The following is a 9,353-nucleotide window of genomic DNA, read 5'->3' as shown; positions in this document are numbered from 1 at the left end:
AGGATCCTATGTTGTACACCTGGGTTAAATGCCATAGCTACTGTACAAGGGAGGGGATAAGAAGCAAGATAAGGGATGGTAACTTCACCCTCTATATAAGGATACCAGACAGCAACATAGTAAATGCTGGCAGCCAAAGACTTTTCAACTCACGTTGTCCAGCAACCAACCAGACATTGAGACAATCTTTCATGGAGCTGAAGTAAGCTCTGCTTTTCTTAGAAATCTTCCAGTGATTTCCACCCTCTGTCTAAAATTCAGAAGAAACGTACCTATGTCTCTATAGTGACAGCAATAGAAGTCATTAAAGGAAAACTATATCCCATGCAGGACTGTGAAATAAACAAGAAAAGCAATAACCACCTCCGCCAAACCACCCTAAGCCCCTTTACACATGGCTACAACTTGTTATTTTCATATTTTGAAATGTTCTCCTGAGCAACAGTGCCACAAAGGGCCTACTCTTCACTGGATTTGATTGGTCTAGACTGGTTGTGATGTCATAAGCAACATCACTGGACAAACTAATCGCATGCTATTCTATTCTGTGGCAAAATGTGACCTTCTTCCAAACATGGCTGCTCACAAGAGCTCAAAGATGTCTACAAAACATCTGGCTTCAATTCTATCAAAACATTTCTAGTCAGCAGTTTACCCTTTGCTTACCATGTAAAATGTGCAGAGCATGGTTCTGCAGCAAGCAGATCTCTAGTCACGGAAGATGCAGGTGATGGACCACCTACTCCAGGGATCTCAAAGTCCCTCCTTGAGGGCCACAATCCAGTCGGGTTTTCAGGATTTCCCCAATGAATATGCATTGAAAGCAGTGCATGCACATAGATCTCATGCATATTCATTGGGGAAAACCTGAAAACCCAACTGGATTGCGGCCCTCAAGGAGGGACTTTGAGACCCCTGACCTACTCCTACCAAGCAAGAGCTTCTCATCTCTTCAGAGAACATTGACACACTTCTGATTCTGTCTCTCAGAAACATTCCTCCAACCTGATGTTTGTCAAGAGGAGATAAGGAAGGTTTGTCAGTCATCTCCTCAACAATATCTTGCACGTTTTGCCTAGAGCAAGGGTGTCCAATGTCGGTCCTCGAGGGCCGCAATCCAGTCGGGTTTTCAGGATTTCCCTAATGAATATGCATGAGATCTATTAGCGTACAATGAAAGCAGTGCATGCAAATAGATCTCATGCATATTCATTGGGGAAATCCTGAAAACACGACTGGATTGTGGCCCTCGAGGGCCGATATTTGACACCCCTGGCCTAGAGAATGCTTGTCTGGCCATCATAAATTAGAGATGCCTTATTTCAGTGGTCTCCAATGCGTGGCCTCCAAAAGTTATCTGAAATGCTCCTCAAATCCTATACATGCGTTAATTTCAATCTTGTCCACTTAATCTAGTAACTGTAATCTCTTAAATATGCTACTGTGGTATTTGCTACTGTTGACAATCCAAAATAAAGTGAAATTTTAAAATACAGTGGGACCTTGGAATCCTAACGCCCCAGAACTTAAACAACTTGGAATCTGAACTTTTTTTTAAATTAAAATTTGCCCTGGAATCCGAACCTGCTTTGGAATCTGAACGTAAGGAAACTGCAAGCGTTGCTCAGCCCAAAGCTTCCCCTCTGACGCAGCTTCCTGTTTCCGCCTGGGAGGGGAGCTTTGGGCTGAGCACCGCTTGCAGTTGCCATTGCCGATCTTGCTGCCTATGCTGGGGGAGCCTGATCTTGCTGCCTCTGCCAGGGGGACCCAATCTTGCTGTCTCTGAGTTTGCAAGACCAAGGAACGGATTAAGAACATAAGCAATGCCTTTTCTGGGTCAGACCTGAGGTCCATCGTGCCCAGCAGTCCGCTCTCGCGGCGGCCCAACAAGTCCTGGACCTGTGTAGTAATTCTCTATCTATACCCCTCTATCCCTTTCTCCAGCAAGAAATTGTCCAATCCTTTCTTAAACCCCGTTACTGTACTCTGCCCTATTTCTATTATTTTCAATGGGAAAAATTGTCTTGGAACGCGAACGTTTTGGAACTCGAACGGGGTTCTGGAACGGATTAAGTTCGGATTCCAAGGTACCACTGTATATCCTTGAAGTGTTGTAGAATCAATATTAATATTAATCTTTAATACCCAGTCTGAACAAACAGATCAAGGGAATTTACAAAATTAGTAGCATATTTAAGATTGATATCTTTTGGTGGCCCTCAGAGCTCTCTTGTACACACCATGGCCCTTTACGTGAAAAAGGTTGGAGCGCACACACACACACACACACACTCACTCACATATATCTTTTTCCTCTCCATTCCAGCAGCGTGTGCTGTCCAAACACCGCTCCAGTGGTAAGAATCCATATGGCTTCGCTGCAACAGTGACAAAAACATTGATAGTGCAAAATCTAATTACCACTGCGTGTGCTCATTCAATTAAAGATTCTGCTTATTCTAGCCACCTTGGTAGCACACAAGTTGTAACTAAGGAAAAAGGAGGATGGCAGAGGGAGGGGTGGGGGGGGGGAAATATACCACTGCTGCTATTATATTTGATCAAGAAGAAACAATCGAATCTAGACCCATTCGTAACCTGTCTGCACCACACACCTGCCTGTCTCATGCTCAGATTGTCTCTATGCTGTGGATCGCTCTTTTTATCCCAGTCACTTAACCCACACTGCCACCTTGTGGTTCCAATAGGGATCTACGTAGCCTGTTTCTTACTTTTGCATCCTGTCTTCTAGGTCTTGTTGCTGTTTTTTGCCAGGTACTGGACTAGATGGACAACTGGTCTGACCCAGTAAGGCTATTATTATGTTCATCCCCTCTCTAGTCCCTAAGTCCACCCAGTGCATCTGGACTTCCATCAAAACCATCCCATTTTTTAGCAAATGTTCTATCGATATTCCACATGATCGTTAAGCTACATTTGAACCTCTGAATTTTACAAAACCCATCCTAGAAGACAATTACTACTACTACTATTATTTCTATAGCGCTATCAGACGTATGCAGCACTATTCAGAGTCATAAAGACAGTCCCTGCTTAAAAGAGCTTACAATCTAAACAGACAAGACAGACAAACAGGATATCATGGATACAGTTAGGAGAATGGTTAATCTGCTTGCTAGGTTTGTGGGCAATGGGGAGTAGGGTTATGGATTGAAGGCTATATATATTTTTAAAAAAGGGTTTTCAGTTCAAAATCTGGTTTAAAATCAATCCAAAGGAAATAAAAGCTCGCATTTCCAATGAAAGTTTTTAATTGATATAAGTTCCCAAGTGATTCTCTTATAAACACCAACTCTCCACTTATATCCGTAGCAAAAAAAAAAAAAAAGGATTTTACACATTACTACTTTCTTTATACTAAAATCATCCTTTCCTCCAAAACATTTCAAGAGGTTATCAAGGCTCTCACCAAATCCTCCTGAGATTTCAAATGCTAGATGAAAGCTTGATGGCACAGAGCAGGCAGATCAGTGGTTTCTGTAAAAACTCTCCCCCATAAAGAAAAAAGTCCCAATAATCCTACAGTAACCATCCATGTGCCCTGCACCAAGGAAAAGTCATGCGATGAATTAGTTGCAGGTATGTCCGTAAGATCTTTTTTTTTTTTTCTAGTGCCACTCCGATCCAGACATGGCATTGAAACCAATGCTGATCTCCCTTCTTGATGGCTTAAGCATGCCAACAAGTGTGGAAATCCTTGTGTCCTGATTCTGCTGGACTTCTCTGCAGATTCCAGAGCGTTGGCTCACATCTTTTTCAGTAGTAGCTCAAGGTAAGTTTTAGTCGGGTCCCCAGAGGCAATGGAGGTTAAGTGACCTGGCAAGATCACAAGGAGCAGCAGTGAGATTGTGTTTGACAGGTTAGCAAAGTAGGAACTGTGAACAGATGGCTTTCCCCTTTTTTCAATGCCTGGCTTCAGCAAGTGATATTCCGGTCATTCATCTCAGCCCCTTTTTATTGTTATGTGTTAAGTCCTGGACTAATAATTTGTTTGAGGCACAAACGTGAAACTAATAGTAAATATATTAAAAATACGTTTTGTGAAATTCAGTTATAAGCAGGGATTCATCCAGACCAATCAAAAAAGATGAAAAAGGAGAAAAATAAACCTCAATTGAGGGCAGTTGGGACTACACAAGTACCCAACCCTCCACTCATCATCACGGGTTTATAAAAAACTCCAAAACATGTATAAATAATCAATTCTCACGTTTTTTCATTCATACAAAATCTTCTTTTTGTTATTTTCTCAAAGTCTTTTTTATAAATTCAATGTAAATATCCAGCAGTAGAAGGCCCGAATCCCAAACTTAACCACATTAATTGGCGAGGACTACAGCTGAATGCAATAAGTGTAAGCAGTTTTTAGAGATATAAAGCATACATCTGGAACCGTGAAAAAATACACTCATCTGAAATCGAAGGTTTTCACCAAAGGCTTCCAATTCAAAATCCCGACAGAAAAGACTTTCTGTTTCGCCCGGCAAGGGCTACTTCAGGGGAAAAGTGCCAACTCGAATATCTCTCTGCTTCTTATTGTCTGCTGGTGGTAAAGCCGACTCCTCTCAAGATGGTGAATGAAAAACGTGAGAATTGATTATTTATACATGTTTTGGAGTTTTTTATAAACCCGTGATGATGAGTGGAGGATTGGGTACTTGTGTAGTCCCAACTGCCCTCAATTGAGGTTTATTTTTCTCCTTTTTCATCTTTTTTGATTTTTTGTTAAGTCCTGGACTAACATGCTGTCTTCTATTCTTGCATTTTTGAGTCAGAAAGAATTAGGGAGTTCAGAGTAGTCTTCCAAATGTACACTGACGACACTAGCTTGTGTTTCTTTTGTTTTGATGCAGTTGGAATCTGGGGGAAACCAATATCATCTGGATGTTGTCCAAAATTAGGCTATAGCCAATAATTGAAATCCTGCGCAGAGCAGGATCTATTTACCATAAGGAGTAGCTCCACCTGTATACTCCAGCATGGTCCCTAAGTTTACCAGGTCCTACCAACTGACACTCTCAATGGCACAGTGGATGTGGAGTCTCTGTATAGTAACAACCCCCATGCAAATTCATCCCAACCCTCAACTACTTCAGCCTCAATACTTCATCTATTATGGGCACCAGAATGGAACTACAGAATGCCAATCTTTTATACCAAAATAAACTTTTTAGATATTTATATACCACTTATAATCTAAGTGGTTTATATTCAGGTACTCAAGCATTTTTCCCTAACTGTCCTGGCAGGCTCACACTCTACCTAATGTACCTGGGGCAATGGGGGGATTAAGTGACTTGCCTAGGGTCACAAGGAGCAGCATGGGATTTGAACCTACAACCTCAGAGTGTTGAGACTGTAGCTCTAACCACTGTGCCACACACTCCCAGTGCATGGTATCTTCATAAGAATATAAGAATTGCCGCTGCTGGGTCAGACCAGTGGTCCATCGTGCCCAGAAGTTCGCTCACGTGATGGCCCTTAGGTCAAAGACCAGTGCCCTAACTGAGATTAACCTTACCTGTGTACATTCTGGTTCAGCAGGAACTTATCTAACTGTCTTGAATCCCTGGAGGGTGTTTTCCCCTATGACAGACTCCGGCAGAGCGTTCCAGTTTTCTACCACTCTCTGGGTGAAGAAGAACTTCCTTACGTTTGTACGGAATCTATCCCCTTTTAACTTTAGAGAGTGTCCTCTCGTTCTCTCTACCTTGGAAAGGGTGAACAACCTGTCTTTTATCTACTAAGTCTATTCCCTTCATTATCTTGAACGTTTCGATCATGTCCCCTCTCAGTCTCCTCTTTTCAAGGGAAAAGAGGCCCAGTTTCTTTGACTGGGTGACCAGAAAATTGGATAGAGGATGTGCACTAGAGGGGAGACATGATCGAAACATTTAAGTACCTCACGGGACGTGTCGAAGTGGAAGATGATATTTTCTTTCTCAAGGGACCCTCGGCCACAAGAGGGCACCCGCTCAAACTCAGGGGCGGAAAATTTCATGGCGACACCAGAAAGTATTTCTTCACAGAGAGAGTGGTTGATCATTGGAACAAGCTTCCAGTGCAGGTGATCGAGGCAAACAGCGTGCCAGACTTTAAGAATAAATGGGATACCCATGTGGGATCCCTACGAGGGTCAAGATAAGGAAATTGGGTCATTAGGGAATAGACAGGGGGTGGGTAAGCAGAGTGGGCAGACTTGATGGGCTGTAGCCCTTTTCTGCCGTCATCTTCTATGTTTCTATGTAGATGTGGTGTATTTAGATTTTAGCAAAGCCTTTGACAGTGTTCCACACAGATTTCTAATAAATAAACTGAGTGCCCTCAGGATGGGTCCCAAGGTGACAGGCAGGGTCAAGAACTGGATGAGTGGAAGGCGACAGAGAACGAAGTTGCCTCCGCTGGGTCAGACCAGAGGTCCTTCGCGCCCAGCAGTCTGCTCCCGCAGCGGCCCATCAGGTCTAAAACCCTTCAATCCCCTTTATCCTTCTATCTATACCCTTTCATAATCCTATCTCTATCTCTACCTCTATCTGTATCCCTCAGTCCCCGTATCCTTCAGGAATTTATCCAATCCTTCTTTGAAACCCCGTAATATAATTGTTTATTGTTTATTGTTTATTTATTTATTTGATTAAACGCCTTATCGATTCTACAAAGCGTTGTACATAATAAAAAAATTTTTTCCTTTTGACAAACAATATTACAATAATCTGTCCTATCACAACCTCCGGAAGCACATTCCAGGTGCCCACCACCCTCTGAGTGAAAAAGAATTTCCTAGCATTGGTTCTAAACCCGTCCCTTTTCAATTTCTCTGAGTGTCCCCTTGTTCTTGTGGTTCCCAATAGGCTGAAGAATCTGTCCCTCTCCACCTTCTCTATGCCCTTCATGATCTTGTAAGTCTCTATCATGTCTCCTCTGAGTCTCCGCTTCTCCAGGGAGAAGAGCCCCAGCCTTTCTAACCTGTCTGCGTATGAAAGGTTTTCCATACCTTTTATCATTTTTGTCGCTCTTCTCTGAACCCTCTCAAGTATCGCCATGTCCTTCTTAAGGTACGGTGACCAATATTGGACACAGTACTCCAGATGCGGGCGCACCATCACACGATACAGCGGCATGATGACTTCCTTCGTTCTGGTTGTAATACCCTTCTTAATAATACCGAACATTCTGTTTGCTTTCTTTGAGGCTGCTGCGCATTGTGCCGTTGACTTCATTGTTGTATCCACCAGCATACCCAAGTCTTTTACAAGGTTACTTTCCCCTAGTACTAATCCCCCCATTTTGTAGCTGAACATCGGGTTCTTTTCCCTATATGCATGACCTTGCATTTCTCTACATTGAAGTTCATCTGCCATTTATTCGCCCACTCCTCCAGTTTGTTCAGGTCCCTTTGTAGGTCTTCACATTCCTCCGCAGTTCTTACCCTGCTACAGAGTTTAGTGTCATCCGCAAATTTTATAACTTCACACTTCATCCCTGTTTCCAGGTCATTAATAAATACATTGAACAGCAGTGTACCGACCCCTGCGGAACACCGCTCATGACCCTCCTCCAGTCCGAGTAGTGGCCCTTCACTCCAACCCTATGCTTTTTGCCTGCCAACCAGTGTTTAACCCATCTGTATACGTCCCCTTCCACCCCGTGGTTCCACAGCTTCCTAAGTAACCATTCATGGGGTACCTTATCAAAGGCTTTTTGGAAGTCGAGATAAATGATGTCTATGGGTTCCCCTTTGTCCATCTGATTGTTTATCCCTTCAAAGAAGTGCAGTAAGTTCGTTTGGCACGATCTTCCTTTGCAGAAGCCATGTTGGCTCACTTTCATTAGTCCATTTTTTTCTATGTGCTTACAGATACTGTCTTTTATCAGTACTTCTACCATCTTGCCCGGAACTGAAGTCAAGCTTACCGGCCTGTAGTTCGGGTCACCTCTTGATCCCTTTTTAAAGATAGGTGTAACATTTGCTATTTTCCAGTCCTCCGGGATCTCCCCAGTTTTCAAGGATAGGTTGCAAACTCATTGGAGTATTTCCCCTATTTCGTTTCTTAGTTCTTTTAATACCCTTGGGTGGATTCCGTCTGGGCCTGGTGATTTGCGCTTTTCAATCTATCTATCTGTTGGAGGACATCCTCATGGCTTACCTCTATTGTCGACAGTTTTTCTTCTTGGTCTCCATTTAAGATCTCTTCGGGTTCTGGTACATTGGATGTGTCCTCGCTTGTGAAGACTGACGAGAAGAACTTGTTTAACCTATCATCTACCTCTTTTTCCTCCTTTACCACTCCCTTTCTGTCTCCATCATCCAACGGTCCTACTTCCTCCCTCGCCGGTTTTTTCCCTTTAAAGTATCTGAAGAACGATTTGAAATTTCTTGCTTCCCCGGCCAGTCTCTCTTCGTATTCTCTTTTTGCCCTCCTAACCACTCGGTGACATTCTTTTTGGTGTTTCCTGTGTTCCTTCCAGTTTTCCCCGGGTAATGATCAATGGAGATCACTCTGAGGAAAGGGATGTTACCAGTGGGGTGCCTCAAGGTTATGTTCTTGGGCTTGTTCTTTTTAACATTTTTATAAATGATATTGCTGAAGGGTTGTCGTGTAACATTTGCCTCTTTGCGAAATCTGCTGGATGGTGTGAATAACATGAAGAAAGACCTGGTGAAGCATGAAGAATGGTCTGAAATTTGGCAGCTAAATTTGTTTTTGGGTTTTTTTTAATTCTTTATTTATCACATTTCTTATTTACAATCAATTATAATAATTACAACTTGAATCAGATCCATAATTTCCTAGAAGAAAGAAAAAAAAAGGAAAAAGAAATATCTATTCATTTATATAGACCACAATAATTTGAGAGAGGACAACAGTAAATAAAGGAAGAATTAAAAGGAAAATATAATAATCAAACAAGAGAACAGCAATACTCCATTAGTCCTACAGCGAGTATTATGACAAGTTACATATCTTAAGTTACAAATACTACACCCTCCCTAGATTCTACAAATTCTAACAGCTCCAAAAACAAGAAATTCTTTGTCTGATATGTAATAAAACATTTCACAGGAAACTTGAACAAAAAAGTTCCTCCCAGGGCTAGGACTTTTGGCCTTAACGCCAAGAATTCCTTTCTTCACCTCTAGGACATCTGAGACATATCAGGAAATATTCGCACATTAGAGCCAAAAACTGATCATTTAAGTGTTGGAAATAAAGGCAGCTAAAATTTAATGCTAAGAAATGCAAAGTCATGCTTTGGGCTGCAAAAACCCGAGGGAACGGTACAGTTTAGGGGGTGAAGAACTTATGTGAACTACAGAAGAGCGGGGCTTG

This window comes from Geotrypetes seraphini, chromosome 13, assembly GCF_902459505.1.
Source record: "Geotrypetes seraphini chromosome 13, aGeoSer1.1, whole genome shotgun sequence".
NCBI classification, from domain to species: domain Eukaryota; kingdom Metazoa; phylum Chordata; class Amphibia; order Gymnophiona; family Dermophiidae; genus Geotrypetes; species Geotrypetes seraphini.
The sequence above is the reverse complement of the archived record's forward strand: the minus strand, read 5'-3'. Positions refer to the sequence as shown.